The sequence below is a fragment of the Notamacropus eugenii genome, chromosome 5, assembly GCF_028372415.1.
Source record: "Notamacropus eugenii isolate mMacEug1 chromosome 5, mMacEug1.pri_v2, whole genome shotgun sequence".
Taxonomy (NCBI): domain Eukaryota; kingdom Metazoa; phylum Chordata; class Mammalia; order Diprotodontia; family Macropodidae; genus Notamacropus; species Notamacropus eugenii.
Genome location: NC_092876.1, coordinates 302,168,197 through 302,187,838, shown reverse-complemented (window position 1 = coordinate 302,187,838; position 19,642 = coordinate 302,168,197).

Below are 19,642 nucleotides of genomic sequence, written 5' to 3'. Positions count from 1 at the left end.
TTTCCCTACCCTTTCAAATACACAATTCTGAACATAACTTTTGGGTGGGGAACCTGCAGCCTTGCGGCCATATGTGGCCTTCTAGGTCCTTGAGTGCAGCCTTTTGACTGAGTCCAAGTTTTATACAACAAATCCTTTTATTAAGGGGATTTGTTCTATGAAGTTTGAATTCAGTACAAAGGCCAAACCTGAAGACCTAGAAAGCCACAGGTCCCCCCATTCCACCCCCACTCCCCCAGATCATAATTATGAATTTGACAACCTGACACTTTCCATGGTTACTGGGTAGCTATTTCTTTTCTAGTTATACTAAAAACCCTAATCCTCTTTGCTCTTACCATACATCTGTTCGCAGACATTTAGGTAACTATAGAAAAATGGAACCATTAAAAGCCTAATTTCTTCTTTATTAGGGAAAGCTGACAATTTGATTCAGAAGAACACTGCAGAAGATCTGTTGGGTTTCAATTTTGAAAAAGTCTCAAGAAAGTGACAGAAATGAATAGTTCCTTTAGTTCAATTCATCAAGAATTGACTGTGTTTATTATGTACTTAGTGCCAGGTAAAATATTATGGGAGATGTAAAAATAGGTCTTTGATCTCCTGAGGCTTGAAGGGGCTTAGAATCAGGAAAACTAATCTTCATGGAGTTCAAATCTGGCCTTAGACACTTGCCAGCTGTGTGAACCTGGGCCAGTCACTTAACTTTGTTTCAATTTTTCATCTGTAAAATAAGCTGGAGAAGGAAATAGCAAACCACTACGGTAGCTTTGCCAAGAAAAGCCCAAATGAGGTCACAAGGCGTCAGACACAACTGAACAACAATTCTTGAAGCTTAAGCTCTAGATGTAAGGACAAAGTATGCGTGTGTGAGTCAGATGCGAAACAGAGGGTGATATAGAAAATTCTGAGTAACTAATAAATGGAGATTAACCAAGTGCCAAAGTGTATAGCATAGGCAAGAAGGGACAAGCATGGCCCAGAGATCTGTAAGAGTCAAATATTAAAGAAGGAGGTTGGTTAGTCTATATGTATAACTAAGTCAAAGCGACCCAGGATTCACCTTGCAGGCACTGAAGTTTAGGAGGTGTCAACAGCACTGGCAGTCCTTTAAAGGGTAGAAATTTGCAGTCCATCATTATAATCAATCAAATATTCATTAATCATCTTCTATGTGCCAGGCAATGAGTTAGGTACTAGGGATACAAAAACTAAAGAACAAAAACGAAAATAATTCCTTCTGACATCAAGCTTACATTCTAGCAGGGAAAAACAATGGGTATGGATAAATATACATGCAGCATAAATATAAAGTAAATTATTATGAATATATACAAAACATTTAAATACAAAGTAGCTTGGAAGGAAGGGCCCTAGAAGTTGAAGAATCAGGCAAGGCTTCATTCAGAAGATGGTTATGTGATTTTTAAATTACTGTAGGTTTGAGCAGAGAGGATTGAACATATATTATCTGAGCAATAAAACATGACAGATCATGCCTTTCTAGGCAATTAATGTACACCCATTTTTGGATGACTTAAAGAAAGAGAGGGATTCTGATGCAGAGGTGAGAAGGGCAGACATTCCAATCATGTAAGATGTCCGGTCCAAGGTACAATGATGGGAGATGGGAGATGAAAGATATAGTGTTGTACATGTGGAACAGAGAGAACTCTACATTAACTAGATTTCAGAGTACGAGAGTAGGAGTCACATCCATTAGGATTGGCCCTCTAGGCTCTCAGGGGCAGCCCTTTGACCGAAACCAAATTTAACTTACACTCTGGTTCTATAGAGCTTTAAAAGCTAAACAGAAGAGTGAAAACAACTAAGGTACTATTTAGCAAGAATACTTAATTAAAAGTATAAGTAGCTAGCTGTCTGATCCTGAGCAAGTCACTTCTCATTTTTGCCTCAGTTGTCACATCTGTAAAATGGGGAGGATGGCACTTACCTCAAAGAGTTGTTGTGAGGATCAAATGAGATAACTGTAAAGCATTTAGCACTGTCTGGCTATTATTAAATAGCTAATATTAAATTAATAATATTAAATAATACATATTAAATGCTATATAAATATTAGCTATTGTTATTATTAATATTATAATTAAAATAGGAAGCTTCCAGATGGTGCACATGGGTGAAACTTCAAGTGAATTCCTCTTTAGGTTGGCCCTTTTCCCCCCTATACAGCATCTTCCTTAGTAGCCTAAAGTTTCTGCCAAGATCACTACCTCCCACCCCCTCTCTAAGTTCTGTGGGCATGGACTGCTGGTCCTAGGTACATTTGGTGCCATTTTTGTTGAGTTTGATTCTAACTTAACAATAGTACTGATCAATAGTCACGGCATTGTGAATAACGAGGTCTTCACCTAACAAGTGGTGAAATTTCAGTTTCATCAGAGGAAAGGAGACCAATATACCATCGGATATTTGCCAAAGTGAGATGGACAGGCAAGGAGCCTGAGAATCACAACTCAAAAGACTCTTTGCTCAGTAGAATTTAAATGAGGCGACTGTTGTCTTTGGAGGCTGGTTGGAAGCACCATTGTTTTAATAGGATTTCAATGGAAATCCATTCAACAAGGTTGCAGATGGAAAGGGAGTTTTGTTAGGAAATAGCCAGCAACTGCAAAGGGCACAGGGTGACTCCCATTTGTAAATCCTACTTCAAAGAAACAAAAAGCTGCTTTGTGCCCAGTGTAGCTCTCAAATCGTTGCTCTTCTCGGATGATTAAAGTCATTCAGCTTTTTCTTGCCTTCTTATCCCACCCCAGGCATACATTAATTGCCTAAAAAGGCATAGACTGTCATGTTTTATTGCTCGGATAATATATGTTCAATCATCTCTGCTTAAATCTGCAGTAATTTAACAATCACATCACTTATATGGTGTACATAATGAAGCCATTTGGAGTGGTAAACTCATCTTAACCCCTCACTACCCACTAAGTAAGGCTCTTTTGTGTTCCCCAAACCACTTAGCACAGAAGGGCTGTGTCTCATAATGAAATTCTAACACACAACATAGGATTGTTTGTAAATTGGCCTGTGTGGGAGTAAAGCAGAGAACAGAGTATAAGAAGATGTCATTCACAAGGATGGGAGGAAAAGATGAGTTTCCCAAAGGTTTACTGATGTACCTGATAATACTAGAATAAAATGACTGGGATTTTGGTGAAAAGTAATGGACTACACTTCTGCCATAGCAGTTCTGTAACAATTGCCAATAGCAGTTCATCAATCAACCCAATCTTTTTTTTTAACATTTGTTTTCCTTTTAATTTTTGGTTCTAAATTCTATCCCTCTCTTTCTCCTTCCCCCTTCCCTTAGAAAGTAAGCAATTAGACACAGGTTATACATGAGCAATCATAGAAAACATTTCCGTATTAGTAATTTTATACAAGAAGACTTAAATAAAAGAAAAAGAAGGAAAGAAAATGAAGATAGCATGCTTTGGTCTGTATTCAAACAACATCAGTTCTTTTTCTGGAGGTGGATCATATGCTTCATCATTAATCTTTGGAACTGTCTTAGATCATTGTATTGCTGAGAATAGCTAGGTCATTCACAGATTTTCATCTTATAATATTGCTGTTACTATGTACAACATTCTCCTGATCCTGCTCACTTCACTTTGCATCAGTTCATATAAGTCTATAGATTTTTCTGATGTCACCCTGCTTGTCATTTCTTATAGAACAATAATATTCCATCACAATAATATACCACAGCTTGTTTTGTCATCCCCCAAATGATGAATCAACCCAATCTTGAATAAGTGGAAGTGATCACTGAGGAAAAATAATTGCATCAATTATCTCTGATAAGGATATGAATTCAAAATTTATAGGGAACTAACACAAATACATAACAACATTCTCCAGTGCATACGTGGTTGAAGGATATGAACAAAAAGTTCTCAAAATAAGAATTGCAAACAATTAGCAATCATATGAAAGACTGATCTAAATTACTAATAGTGAAAGAACAGTAAATCAAAGTAATTTTTAAGGTTTCACTTTATACTCAGCAAATTGGCAAAGATTCCAAAATATGAAAATAACACTGGGGATGGGGGGAGGTTTGCAGAGAGATAGACAGAAATATACTACTGATGGAAATGTGAATTGGCCCAACCTTTGGAGAAAATAACTTGGAATTATGCAAAGAAAGTGGCTAAAATATTCATACCTTTTAAAACTGGGATCCAGCTGTTAGTCATACTCTGAGGAGGTAAAGACCAAAAAAAAAAAAAGGTCCAATACACACCAACACATTTATAACACTTTTTGTAGTAGCAAAGAATTAGAAACCAAATTATGGGCAGCCAGAAGGCTCAGTGAATTGAGAGCTAGACCTAGAGTCAGGATGACCTAAGTTCAGATCCAGCCTCAGAAATTTACTAGCTATGTGACCGTGGACAAGTGACTTCACCTATGTTTGCTTAGGAGATATCTAAGTGGCTCAATGAAGAGAGTGCTAGACCTGTAGTCAGTAAGATCTGAGTTCAAATCTGTCTCCAGACACAACCCGTATGATCCTTGGGCAAGTCACTTGATATCTGTTTGCCTTGATCCACTAAAAAAGGAAATAGCAAATCACTTCAGTGTCTTTGCCAAGAAAACCCCATGGACAGTATGTTCCCATAGGTCACCAATAGTTGGATATGGCTAAATGATTGAACAACAAAAATGTCCATCATAGTACACGAAGGTTATGGAATATGACTGTGCTGTATAAAATAATGAATGTGATTAATAGCAACTCACTAGAAGATTTCTATGAATTGGTGCAAAGTGAAGTTAACAGAACCAGCAAAACAATATATATATTGATTATAACAATTTTTAAAAAAAAGAACAAGAAAACAGAAATTGAATGCTGTGAAATTATGATGACTGAGTTTAGCCCCAAAGAAATATGAGAATATTTGAAGGGTAAAGGTATTAACATCATACCTATCAGATTGACTAACATGACAAAACAGGAGAATGATAAATGTTGGACAAGATGTGGGAGAGTTGGAACACTAATTCATTGTTGGTGGAGCTGTGAGCTGATCCAAGCATTCTGGAGAGCAATTTGGAACTATGCCCAAAAGGCTACAAAAATGTGCATACCCTTTGACCCAGCAATACCACTTCTAGGACTGTATCCCCAAGAGAGCATAAAAATGGGAAAGGGTCCCACATGTATAAAAATATTTATAGCAGCTCTCTGTGGTGGCCAAAAACTGGAAATCAAGGGGATGCCCATTAATTGGGGATTGGCTGAATAAATTGTGATATGAATGTAATGGAATACTATTGTGCTATAAGAAATGATGAACAGGAAGACTTCAGACTGGAAAGACATATGAACTGATGCTGACTTGCAAGGAGCAGAACCAGGAGAATTTTGTACACAGCAACAACCACAGTGTGTGAGGAATCTTTCTGGTAGACTTAGTACTTCATTGCAATGCAAGGACTTAAAAAATTCCCAATGGACTCAAAATGCCTTCCACATCCAGAGAAACAACTATGGAATTCAATCACAGAATGAAGCAGACCATTTTCTTTTGTATTATGTTTTGTTTTGTTTTGTGATTTCTCCCATTCATTTTAATTCTTCTATGCAACATGACTAAGGTGAAAATGTACTAATAGAAATGTATGTGTAGAACCTATATAAAATTGTATGCTGTCTCCATTAGGGGGAGGGGGAATGGAAGAGGAGGGAGGGGAAAAAAAATCTAAGATATGTGGAAGTGATTGTAGAACACTGAAAACAAATAAAATAATTGAATTAGGAAAAAAGAAGAGTAAGGGTATTATAGGTATGGACACTCTATATAATGTCAGGGTTGGTAGATTTGTTCATTACTTTTGCTGAACTTTTTTTTTTTTTTGCTATTTTTTATTCTTTGTTATATAGGTGATGACTCTCTGGGAAGGGGGAAAAAGATTTTTCAGTAAATGAAAAAATAAAAGATATCAATATTTTGTTTTAATTATAGATGACACAGAGATTGGACAATTAGCTAACATGATAAATAAGAGAATTTAGATTCTAAGTAATCTTGCCAGGATGGAGCAGTGGGCTAAAACTAGCAAGATATAAATGAATATATTACTAGAAAGTAAAAAATAATAATAATAATAATAAAGTACTAGAAAGTCTGGCATGTAGGTTCAAGAAATCAACTTCCCAAATACAAGATAGAGATAACATAACTAGCAAAAGTTTGTCTGACGGAAAAAAATGAGAGTTTTAGTAAATTGCAAGCTCCATGATTCAACAGTGAACTCTTCTGCCTCCAAAGGAAAAAAAAACCTTACATAACCTTCAGTTACATTAAGAGGTACATACATTTCTGAAATAAGGAGGTAACAGTCACACTGCCCATGGTCCTAATCCTACCACATCTGGAGTATTATGGTCAATTCTGGGTACCCCAGTTAGAAATAAAACTGATACACATCCAGAGGAAGTCTACCAAGAGGTAAAGGTCCTAGAATCCATGCATTTAACAATTAATTGAAGGAACTGAGAATATTTAGCATGGAAAAGAGAAAACTTGTGCATTATGTGATAAATTTCTTCAAGTATTTGAAGGGACATCATATGGAAAAGGGATTAATTTATTCTGCTTGACCCCAAAGGGTAGAATTAGGAGTAATGGACAGAAGTTGCAAAATCAAATTTAGACCTGAGGTTGGGAAAAACTTCTTAAAATTTTTTTAAAAATAAATAAAAATTATTTAATAATAAAAATTTTAATTTTTAATTAAATTTCCAAAAATTGAATGGTCACAGGAGGTAGTGAGCACCCTCTCACTAGAAATCTTCAAGCAAAAAATGGATGACAACTTGGTTATGCTGGAGTGGGAATTCTTTTGTAAATATGGGTTAGGTAAGATGGTCCCTGAGGTTCCTTCTGACTCTAGAACTTTGGGTAATTCTTATATCCCTGGCTTCCTGAAAGACCCAGCTCAAGTGCCTCTACATAGTGAGGCCTCTAGGGTTCCCCCCACCCAGTTGTTAGTGTTCTTCACTGCTTAAAGTTGTTTGTTCATGTCTCTACCACCACCTCTCCCCTCCAGGAGAATGTAAATTCTTGAATGCCATTGTATTTTTTTTTTGTCTTTGTATCCACAGGACCTATCACAGTGCTCTTCTATCTTTCTAGTCAATAGGCATTTAATAAATACATTGAGGTCAGCTAGGTGGCACAATGGATAGAATGCCAGGCCTGGAGCAAGGAAGACTCATTTTCCTGAGTTAAAATCTGGCCTCAGATACTTAACTTGCTTTGCGACCCTGGGCAAGTCACTTAACCCTGTTTATCTTATTTTGCTCATCTATAAATTGAGCTGGAGAAGTAAATGGCAAACCACTTCAATGTTTGCTAAGAAAACGTCAAATAGGGTCATGAAGAATCAGACACAACTGAAACAACTAAACAACAACAAAAAGTAAATTGAAATGCAAAACCCACCATGCTCCCTTCAATAGGAATGTACACTGGAATTAGAGCTAGGACCTTGTATTTGAGTACTGGCTCTGCTAGTTACTCTAAGACTACAGACAAGTGACTTAAATAAAGCTGTTTCTTCATCTGTAAAATAGTGATAGTAATATTTCATCACTACTATGTTAAGGAGCATTCATTCTGAAAATTATGAAGTGTTGCATAAATGTGAGCTATCATTCTGCTCAAGTATGCCCCCCCCTCCCCATCTCAAAGCTGAGACATGAACCACTAAGGGCAAAATTTGCTTACCTTCAGAACAGATTCTCAGTTACTTTGCAACCAAGGGATATGTTTACTCTTGGAAATAGAACAAGGCATTATATTGCTAATATAGCACAGTATAGTGGACTTTGACATGGTACAGTAGATTGTTGCCTCCATGATGTTTTCTGAAAGATCCAGGGAAGAATGTTTTCCCTCTACCCTCTATTCCCCCTTTTCAACTAAAATTATTTTCCTTCACCAGTTTGTCAATGATGTCAGAAATTCCACTTTGGACCCATACTTTTAATCTCCCTCTCCACATTTTCTTTACCTTCATTATTGGAACTTGTTTGGGAAAGTCTAAGATATTTGACATCCTAGATATCTTGATAAAGTGTAAGATATAAGTTTGAGTAGGTTAAACATTATCATATGGTTAGGGGATTTCAAGGTACAAAACGGAAGAGATTCTTTTATTGTTGTGTATTTTTGGACTGGACTTGGTACAAGTTGGCTGGTGCTCAGCAACTTCTGGTTATAGAAAAGTACCTGGGGCACTGAGATATTAAGTGATTTGCCAGTATCACACAGCCAGTGTGTGTCAGAGGCAGGATGTGAACCTAGGTCTTCTTGGTTCCAAGTGAATGGGAACAGATTTAGTGAAGACTTCTCAGTGGTATGGAGACTCCTCCCTAGAGCAAGAGACCTTAGGCTCAGGTTTTGATTCCTCCAGTCAGGTGATTTCCATATAAGGCTATACAGTGTATTAGGATCAATGATTGGCTATGGCTCACTAACTCCTCAATACCTAATTTCCATATGCGCACAGTCTACAGTTCTCAGTTTGGTCCACCTGATTCGCATAAAGTTCTCAATATCCAATTTGCATGAGTTGTCAATCCTTCATTTGCATATGTTTTTCAATGCCTAATTTGCATATGATGGCGTATATTTTCACAGGCTTTGTAACAGTCCAGGGAGCAGGATATTTGAACTAGGTTTCAAAAGGGATTGGTTAGATTTAGCACCTAGAATGTAAGACCATGCTTCTCAGCCAATGAGAATAATGGTCAGTGCGGGGGGACTTCCCGCTTCAGGGTTTATTTAAGATGCCATTATGCTGCTGTAAGGTGCCTCCCAACTCTAGCATTTACTGGTGAAGGGATCGCCTGCTTCTCAGGAGAACTGAATAAAGGAGATTTTCTGTTTTTACTTTGAGAGGCCTCTGAGCAGTCAATTTGAGTAAGGGGGGTCGTGCATTGTCCCACACACGGCTGAATTTCTATTGATTACACAAAGCTACCTCTTTAGACATGACTAAAAATATTAATTTAGCAACCTATTGTTAACCCAGCAATTGCTGCAGCTGGTAGTCTTGGGTTATAAAGTGCTAAATATGGCTACAATGAAAAGAACTGTAAACCTTGTCAGAAGATCTGGATTTGAGTTCTATCCTCATCCCTTATTGGCTATGTGATCTTGGGCAAATCTTATCTCTCCCAGCCTGGTTTCTCATCTATAAGGGCTGTATATTAATACTAGCACTGCCTACTTCACCTACCTCCCAAGCTATTCTCCTCATCCCAAGTTGGTCAATCTATAAACACAAATCCCCCATTGCTCTCCTCCCTCTTTAATTCTATTTTAGAAGGAGGTTTCCAACCTCACCTTTTCCTGTTTTTAGGCTCCTACTTCTAATCCCTTGTAACAATTCACCATTTTGCCCCCCTAGGAATCAAATACCCCTGTTGAGCTGGTAATATCCTCCTACATTTATTTAAGGTCCTGGGTTAATTCCATTTTCCTTACATCTCTGTCTCCTTCACACACACACACACACACACACACACACACGCACACAATACAACTCGACTCATTCAGAGTAACTCCCATAGACTTCTATTATACTTTCGAAACACTTAAGACCCCACATTTGTATTAAAACACAGAAAACTCCCAGGCACCACTATGGGGATGTGGGAATTATCCTTCCACATGGTTAGCTTTAGGTTTTTGCTTTGTTTTTAGATTCATTTTGGAATGCTTCCCAGAGACTCTGTGGGGAAATACAATTGCCAGGCACGTGCTTTTGTAGGTATTCCTAATGCACACACTTCAATCTCAGTTCTTGATTCTCAGTTCACAGTTTGGGCTATGATGGCTTATTTCAACACTTCTGCTTCCCTAAGAGACTTGGATCACAAGCTACCATTATTCACTTCTGAGGATGTAATAGGACTGACCTGGAAGATAACTTAAGGAAAGGAAATGATTTAGCTCAGGGGTGTGAGAGGTGCTGAGTACATGAAAGTCTGGGTGGTATTTAGCATTCTGTGTTCTCAGTTAGTTCTTTATATATATTTTACTTGCTCAGTTTGATCTGTAAAAAATGTTATAGTTTGGATTCCAGACTTCATGTACTTCAGAAATGTCCTCTGGCTACTCATAAGAGCTGAAATCAGCTAGAAAGCTAAGTGGTGCAGTAGACAAGAGTGCCAGATCTGAAGTCAGGAAGACTCATCTTCCTGACTTCAAATCTGGCCTCAAACACTTACTATGTGACCCTAACAACCCTATTTGCCTCAGTTTCCTCTTCTACAAAATGAGCTAGAGAAGGAAATGGCAAATCACTCCAGTATATTTGCCAAGAAAACGTTAAATGGGGTCACAAAGAGTCAGACACCACTGAACAAGAAAGCTATTTTCTTTCTTTAAAATAAATTTTCTTTTTTATTGCAAATTCAATAGTCATCAACAATTATAAACATTCCTAGAAACGACTAGGGAAGAGGTCTATATAAAAAAAGAACAACAATGAACTTCAACATTCAGTGTTTTTTTAAAGAAATACATATATATATGTGTGTGTGTGTGTCTATGTGTGTGTGTTTGTATTACACCCAAATATACATATACACACATACATGAGTTTAACAAAATAGTTTATAAGTGTTGCTGTGCCCCCTTTGGCACATTTCTTCCATGTACCTTGTAAAATGCTTCTGTGTGTGTGTGTGTGTGTGTGTGTGTGTGTGTGTGTCTATCATATCTCTCAATCCAACTCTCTTCACCTCCTAGTACAAAATTTTCCTTATATATGAAGGCAAACAGAATAAATACACCCACAGGCTATGCCTGAGTGCATTTCTGGTCTATCACTTCTTTGCCAAGAGACACCTCAAAGAGGCTTCATCAGCAGTCTTCTGAAGACCTGGTTGGTGTCTGGGTCAGAGTTTTGTGCTCTTTCAGAGTTGTTTCTCAGAGAACTATTTTTCCAGAGAAAATCTAAGTGTTGAAAACCATATGATCATAGATCTAAAGCTGGAAGAAAAACTTCAAGATCACCTAGTCTACCTACTAATTTTGCAGAGAGAAAACAGACTGAGAGAGATTAAGAAACGTATTCAAGTCATACAGGTAGTAACTAGTAGAGCTGGGATTCAAACTCAGGTAGTCCAATACTCTTTCATGTACATATATATGCATGCATGTGTGTATATATGTATATACAGACACCCCAATATATATGCACATATACATATATATTTTAAATTTTCAGTTCCAAATTCTTCCCCCTCCCCTGCCCACTGAGGTAAGAAAAATAAAACCCATTGCAAATATGTATAGTCATGCAAAACAGATTTCCAGATTTGCTATGATTTATATAATCTAATGTTCTTTCCACTGAAATATATTTCTCTCCTAGGCCAGTGCCCAGGGAAGAAAAGTGTTTTTCAGGCTTAAAGAGTTGTCAGCTGTATTCCTAAACAGTAAGGGCATTTGTCTAAATCTGAATTAGGATTTAAATCTAGCTTTAAAGTTTTCTGACAAATATTGTAATTCTGAGCTTTCTTGACATATTTAATGGCAGTGGGCTTTCCATCTTTCTATAGCTAATCGGACAAAGTCTGAACTCTCCAAAGCAAACCTAGAAACTAGCTTTATAACTCTGGGGATAAAGGAATCATGATAGGTCAGACTCACCTAACTTTATTTCAAAATGCCATAATTATAAAAATCTGGAAGTAACTACTGTTTTAGCAGATGCAATTAAGAATACAGTTTCTATAGTCTATATTCTATATTCCTTTCTATCACCAGGCCCCAATACTCAGAGATGATAAGATGACATATTACAAATCTGGGAACAACGAAGTATTTCCTATTCTTTTTTCCTTCTGGAAAAAAAAATAAAGAGTTAATTGCAAATAAAATTATCTTCCCAACCTCCTCCTCTCTCCCTGGCCAGTAAAGGATCTAAGATACAAATTCATCTGGTATCTTAGAACTACATGATAAATTAAAATAATTATATAGTGCTAAATGATCTAATTTTCAGAAAAAAAATCATTCAGTTATAACTCCCATTTTTCAGCTGACTTTGCAATTAACCTTCCTATTGCTTCAATCTCTTATACTTAAACCAACTAAGATGGAACAGTCTGACTTAAAGAAGCTTTTAGACCATAGTTAAGTATTCTATTCAAAAACTGAACTTGAAATTTAATACCATGTGCTAAAAATTTTATGTAACATGTTTTTTAATATTTCTTTTGTTAATGGAAATAGCTGGATTTTTTTTTAAAGTTTCAGCAGAATTGTATATAACACTTGCTATTTACTACAATTAATATCTATTTTAAAATATTTGCCATTATTCATTGTTTTTGAGGTTTGAATAACATTTAAACAAAAGGAGGAATAGAGTTTGTTTCTTCCACTTAAAGTCTCTAAAAATATTGCACCCCAAAGTGGAAAAACAAAATTTGGACATTTTCATCTGTTCCAATTTGTGTCTGGAAACTATAAGTCTAGGTGAAATGGTTGCTGTTAGGAACAAAGGGCCTGTGAGACACCTAGTGGTTGGACCAAGGGACTAGAAATGCAATCGCCTGGGGTTCCATTTCTTTGTCTATCACTTCTGAAGTATGTCTAAGAGCAATTCACTTATCTCTGTCCTCCTTTGCAAAATGAAGAACCTTGGATCACAGATCTAGAGCTGAAAAGTACTTCAGAAGTTATCTAGTGTAACACCCTCATTTTATGAGGAAATTGAGGCACAGAGAGGGTAAGCAACCTGCCTATGATCTCACAGGTAGTATAACATAAGCAGAATTTAGAACCTACCTGAGTTTCAGGTTATTCTAGAATTTTTATCAGCTCACAGTCTGGGGCTGGTAGGTCAGCATGAGCAATCTGGTGTAAATAGCTAAATCTCATGATGATGCTTCAACCTAGCAAGGTATTCAACTTGTGTAAATACTTGATAAATATTTGTTGATATTAATGATCTGCAGTGCTCCCCTCCCAACCCCTACCCCCTCCCACCTTGTCATGGCAAAGGGGCATAGCTCAATGAAACTCTGAGCTACACTGTGCAGGATTACCCAAGACAGACACATCACAGTGGAAAGAATCCCTTAAAAGAAATGGAGTAGCCCTCATAGTCAATAAAAGGGTGAGAAAAGCACTACTAGGACATAATCTCAAAAATGACAGAATATCTGTTCAAATCCAAAGCAAACTATTCAACATCACAGTAATACAGACCTATGCTCCAACCACTGATGCCAAAGTTGCTCATACATAGACTTACAAATCTAGAAATAAAAACCCCCCAAAAGATGTTGTGTTCATCAGAGATTAGAATGCTAAAGTAGAAAATCAAAAGGTAATTGGAATAATGGAAACTTTGACCTGGGAGTACAAAATGAAGCAAGGCAGAGATTAATAGAGGTGTGGCAAGATAACTCAATGGTCTTAGCCAACACTCTTTTTCAACAACCCAAGAGGCAAATCTACACATGAAAACCAACAAACTGTCAACGTATAAATCAGACTGATTATATATACACTTTGCAGACAAAGGTGGAAAAGCTCTATACAGCTGTAGCTCAGATCATGAGCTCCTTATTGCAAAATTCAGGCTTATATTGAAGGAAGTAGGGGAAATCATCAAACCATTTAAGTATGACCTAAATAGCATCCCTCATGAATATGAAGTGGAAGTGATGAATAGATTTTAAGAGATTAAGATCTGGTAGACAGAGTGCCTGAAGAACTATGGACAGAGGTTCATAAGAGGCAACACCAAAAATCCCAAAGAAAAAGAAGAGCAAAAAAAGCAAAATGGCGGTCTGATGTGGCTTTACAAATAACTGAGGGGAAAAAGGAAAGGGAAAAGGAAAGGAAAAAGGGAAAGATATACCCAACTGAATGCAGAATGCTAGAGAGTAGCAAGGAGAGGTTTTCTTAAGGTTTTATTAAATGAGCAATGCAAAAAAATAGAAAAAAAAATAGTGTGGAAAAGAAAAAATTTCTCTTCAAGAAAATTAGAAAGATCAAGGGAATGTTTCATGTAATAACAGGCATGATGAAAGACAAAAATGGTAGGGACTTAACAAAAGTAGAAGGGATTAAGAAGAGGTGGCAAGAAAATACTGAGGAGGTATAAAAGAGGATCTTTACATCATCAGTAAAGATGATGGTATGGTTACTGATCCAGAGCAAGACATCCTGGAGATTGAAATCAAATATCCCAGCAGAATACGTGGTCCAAAGACCTGTAATTTTTTGAGTAGATCTTAGTTGGCATCAAGTTCTCTCTCCATTCATTCACTGGCAAATTGGATTCCACAGTTTTATGGAATGCTGCCATAATGCTTTTGCTGAAAGATGGCATTACCAATGGAAGGGAGAGGGGTATGAGGGAAAAAATCTCAGCATCTGCCTTGCCTTCCATACTGTGCTGCAAGTGCAAGGAATGTTGAGAGAGTTCTGTAATAGCTGAGCTCTTCCTCCACAATAGGATTTCTTCCTGAAGAGGTGACTGAATTGCTGTTTCACCAAGGAGCCTAGTGGATTTAGTCAGTCAGTCAGTCAGTTGGCTGACTGAAAGACCAACTAAAATAATCCTCAGATTAATTAATGGTCTTCAGACCTTGTTAGTTGACAGTAGGATACTAAATACCTCGTTTACAGATGTATCCCACAATTAACCAGAATCAAAGTAAGTTGGGAAATGTCACAGAATCAACACTGAGAAGTATTCATGTATTACTCATAAGCTACTATATTACTTACTATGATTAGCATCCTGTTACCAAGTACATTAATATATGTGTATCTAACACATATGAATATAATATTACTATGGCTTTGATGGATCCTTAAATTAGTGTCAGGAGGCTGAAAATTTTTGGCTGCAGGGAGGAATGTAATCCTTGTTTCAAAAATCTTTATCACAGAGATAACACTGTTATTGTAGCTTTAAGAGAAAGTTCAATATTGGGGGAAACAGTTGGCAATTGGATGTAAGTTTAGAAATGGCATCTCACCCTGTAGAGTCAGAGAAGTGTTTATTGTGAAACATAAGATTACACTCTTATGTAATTTCCTTATGGAATCACAGAAAGATTGTATATATTTGACTTTTTATCTGTGAAAACTTCTCAACAAACTGTGGAAAGATACAACTATATGTTATCTTGGGAGAAGAATAAGAGATATTTCTTGTCATTAGTGGAGAATAAAATGTAGACATAAAAGAGAGATAAAAAGAATTTCCTTTTCTGAGAATGCTATTTTCAACTTTATCTTAGGAAAAGGAATTAAGAAAAGAGACTTGTTATCTTGAAACAGCATACATACTGTTTCCAGATAAATATAGTTAACTACTGATATTTCAAGAATTTGAAGTAACTTTGTTTGTGACACTGGTCATATTGGTTCAGCATTTTTATGTTGGTGAAAATATTGTAAATAATTTAATATATACATATATCAACTGTATTATTGCTATTATTTATTCATAAATTGTCTATATAGTCATTTAAGTGTACATTTAAATAAAGAAGAGTAAGAGTAATTAGTAACGGGAAGCATAAAAGTACAAGAGCTAAGTGTGAGCACTGCAAGGGTTGAACACACAAACGGTTGAAACTGGAATACCAGCCACTCATCTGAGGAACTCCAACCTGAAGAAGTGTCAGTTAGGGGAGGGGGGAAAAAGGAGAATAATCCTAGATGGGGTGCTATACTTCAATGTCTATCAAATGCATTCTAACCAAAAATCCTGGATAAATGATGCTGGAAAGCAAGACAGAGGATATTTCTCTAGCTTACGAGAAAAATAACTGTGCTACCTCTTTTGATAAATAACTATTTTCAAAAGATAAAAATGTCACAAACCAAAATATTATACTCAAAAGATTCAGAATCTTGCTAACATATGACAAATAGAAGGCAACTTGCTCTTAACTGGTTGTTGACTACAAATAGCAACAAAAATATCAACTTTTTAAAAAAGCAATTCAAATACGCACAAATACCACTTTTCATACTATAATTCCACTTCAACAGGCAATAAAAAGTCATTAAAGGCATGTTACAATGACACTGAAAGACAAAAAATCTCACAAAAGATGGAAAATATCTGTGAAGATTTTTATGACAAACTGCATCCAGGACAATGGAACCACCATATTTGGACTTCACTATCACAGTCCCAGATAGATGTACTTCTTGAAGTGGTAGAAGCCATATTGAAACAAAGATGGAGAAAGCACCTGGATGAAATCAGTTAAATACAACCCAAAAAAGTCTGTGCTGAAAACAATACAATTTTGAGGTTGTTGATTCTCAAGGTACTGAATAAGGGGATAAAAACAAAGGAAGGAAAGAACCTTGGACCTTATCCCTACAAAAACACACACACACACAGAAACAATAACTAATGGTCTTTTCTCAATCTGTATCCTTTTTTACTTCTCTGCAGCATTTGACTGTTGACTATCCTCCTCTGTATACACTCTCCACTCTGGATTTTTCCGACACACTTGGTTCTTCTAACCTGTTTACCATTCCTTCACTGAATCTCATCCATGTCTAATTTCCCAACTGTAGATCCTAAAGCTCTGAGGTCCTCATCTTTTCTTTCTCTGTATCAGGAGATCTTAATCTGCGATCCATGAACTTTGTAATAACCAAAAACATTTAGTAATTATTTTTAATATAGTTTCCTTTGTCATCCTATGTATTCTATGCACTTAAAAGCATTATTCTGAGAAGAGATCCATAGACTTCCAATATAGACTGCCAATGGGGTCCAATGGAGTCGTCAACACAAAAAAAAAAGCCTAAGAAACCCTGCTTTATGTCCACTCTCAGTGATGTCATCATACCTAGGTTCATCTATTATCTCTACGAAGATGACTTTCAGACCCATATCACCATCTAAATAGCTGTTCCGTAAACATCTCAAACTCATATTCAAAACAGAATTCATCTTCTCTTACTCACCCCTATTCTGAACTTATTCATTAATCTCAATGGCACTACCATCCTCTAGTCACTCAAGTCCACAACTTCAAATGTCCAATGTTCTTAGTCTCTCACTCTACCTTATTCCGTTATCAAATCAGTTGATAAATCCTGTTGATCCTATCTCCACATCTCTCACATCCATTTCTATCCCTCTATTCACCCCACCACCAACCTAATTCAGGCCTTCCATCACCTCTTACCCATAGAATAAGCTTAGTAAATCTTGCTAACTTAGCCTAATTATAATTGCCCTACCACCAGTCTCTTCATCTCTCTAATAAATTCTCTAAAGCTGATAAAATGATCATGAAGCACAAACCCATGACTTGCCTACTCAAAAAGTTCTTGTAGCTCTACTGATTACAAGATAAAAACCTAAATTTCTTTGGCATTTATCTCCCTTCACAAAATGCCTTATTTACAGACTTCTTATATATTACTCCCTGCCACACTCATTTTAACTACTTTTCACATGATACACCACCATCCATCTCTGTACCTTTGTACGAACTGGCCCTCCACCTTGAATGCCCAATTTCTAATCATCTCAATTCTTTCGAAGCTTCGAATACCATCTCCTAAATGAGGCCTTTCCTAATACTTCACCTCCCTCCACCATCTACAAAGTATTTTCTCCTCATTTCTGAATTATCTTGTATTACTTATGTGCATGCTGTTTCTCCAAATAAGATTACAAACTTCTTGAGAACTGGGACTGTGGCCTCTACCCACAAATCCTAGCATGATACATGACACATAACAGGAAAGTAATAAATGTTGATCAATGTACTAAGCTATTTTCATAATCTTTCATATATATATACATACATACACATATACATATATATGTATATCTCCAGGCCATCCTTGATGAGTTAACTAGAAAGATAAAGATGTCAGAAGCAATATTTCACAGTATAAAACATCTTTTACCTCACACAACTTACTGAAGAGATGTAGAAAACACAGGATTACACTTAGTTGACTATGAAGTAGCATTTCATTCATAGAGCAAAATGTCATGTAAAGGCTCTCCTTTGTTTCCCATGCAGGTTAAAATTCTTTATTTTCAAATATTAAATAACTGTGTTCAACTTCACTTATTATTAATATAATTCAGGGAAAAAATCACAAGGAGACATGTATTTGCCAAAGGTGTTTACTTACCAACCAAGCCTTGGAGGGATTCGGTGAAGAGACCAAATTGAAGAATTGTTCTCAGTTGCCACTCTTTGTGAATGACATTGTGCTGCCGGCACGAAGCCACTGAACACTGCAGAACTTTCTAGGTATGATCAATAATAAATGTGCTATTTATTCTTAAAGAAATGCTAGCATAGTTACTGCAAACTGTATTTTGAGAAGGGCAAGTTCTCCATGTTCTAATAAAGTTGAAATGCATACATCTTGATAATACTGTAGCAATTAGTTCTGGGATAAACCTTGTATTTCATCTTTACCCATTTTTCAAATAAGGTAACGTACAAGGAAGTTAAATGGCATAATAGAGAATACTTAGACTTGGAGTCAGGAAAAGATCTAGGTTTAAATAGCACTCCCAACAACTAACCATGTGACCAAAGTTGTGATGGTTATATACAAGTCTACAGTCTACAGAACCACAACTGACATTCGTCTAATATCTTAATAAGTTTCAAAGCATGTGATGTACATATTAACTCATTTGGACCTTACAATTCTGTTAATCATTTCCATTTTATAGATAAGGGCTCTGAGATTCAGTTTAGTCACCTGCCTGTGATCAATTTGTATCAGGGGTAGAATCAGAACCCAGATCTTCCCAGCATTACCCAAATCATACAGCTTCCCACGTAATGTGTTCTGTAACTCTTACCCTACTAATATTTCAACTACTATTATTACTGACCCAAAGAGAAAGTAAAAACTCACCTTATTTACTATAATTAGCCAACCCTAAGCAATGTTTCATATCCCATCCACCTCACAGACCAGGGCCTATATGGTAGAGGTATTTGGAACTTGCCCCATCATTATTCCCCTTTCTACATATTCCTCTAAGAATAAGCAATGCTACTGAAAATGGCATTATAGTGTCCTAAGGTTGCATTTGGTCCTGCATCTGCCTGATCTTGACTCAGTAACTACTCCCAATGTGTTGTACCCTTTTATTAGAACGTTCACTCTGTAAGATCACTTTCATGTGTAAGCGCAGCAATTAACACAATGCCTAGTAAACAGTATTACACTTCTAAAAAAATGTTTGTTGATTGACCAAGATTAGACACATCTGAGATGTTTAAATTCGGCTGACTCCAAATCCAATGACCTTTCTTTCACCCACTCCTCATTAAAGCCCAAATTAGTCCCTAGACTTAATATTTCAAAATAACAAAATGTCAAAGCTTAAAAAAAAATTAGGACACCTGAAAATAGGCATGATCGATTGCTCATTCACATTTTCAAGTCAGATGCTGTTGGAAGATTTTTTCCAGTGGTGGATAATTTGCAATATATTACCAACTTAGTATAGAGTTGAAGTGGTAAAAAACACATTATGCATCAGAGAGAAATGAAGACATGGAAGGGAGGGGTCAGGATGTATTCTGTTAAGA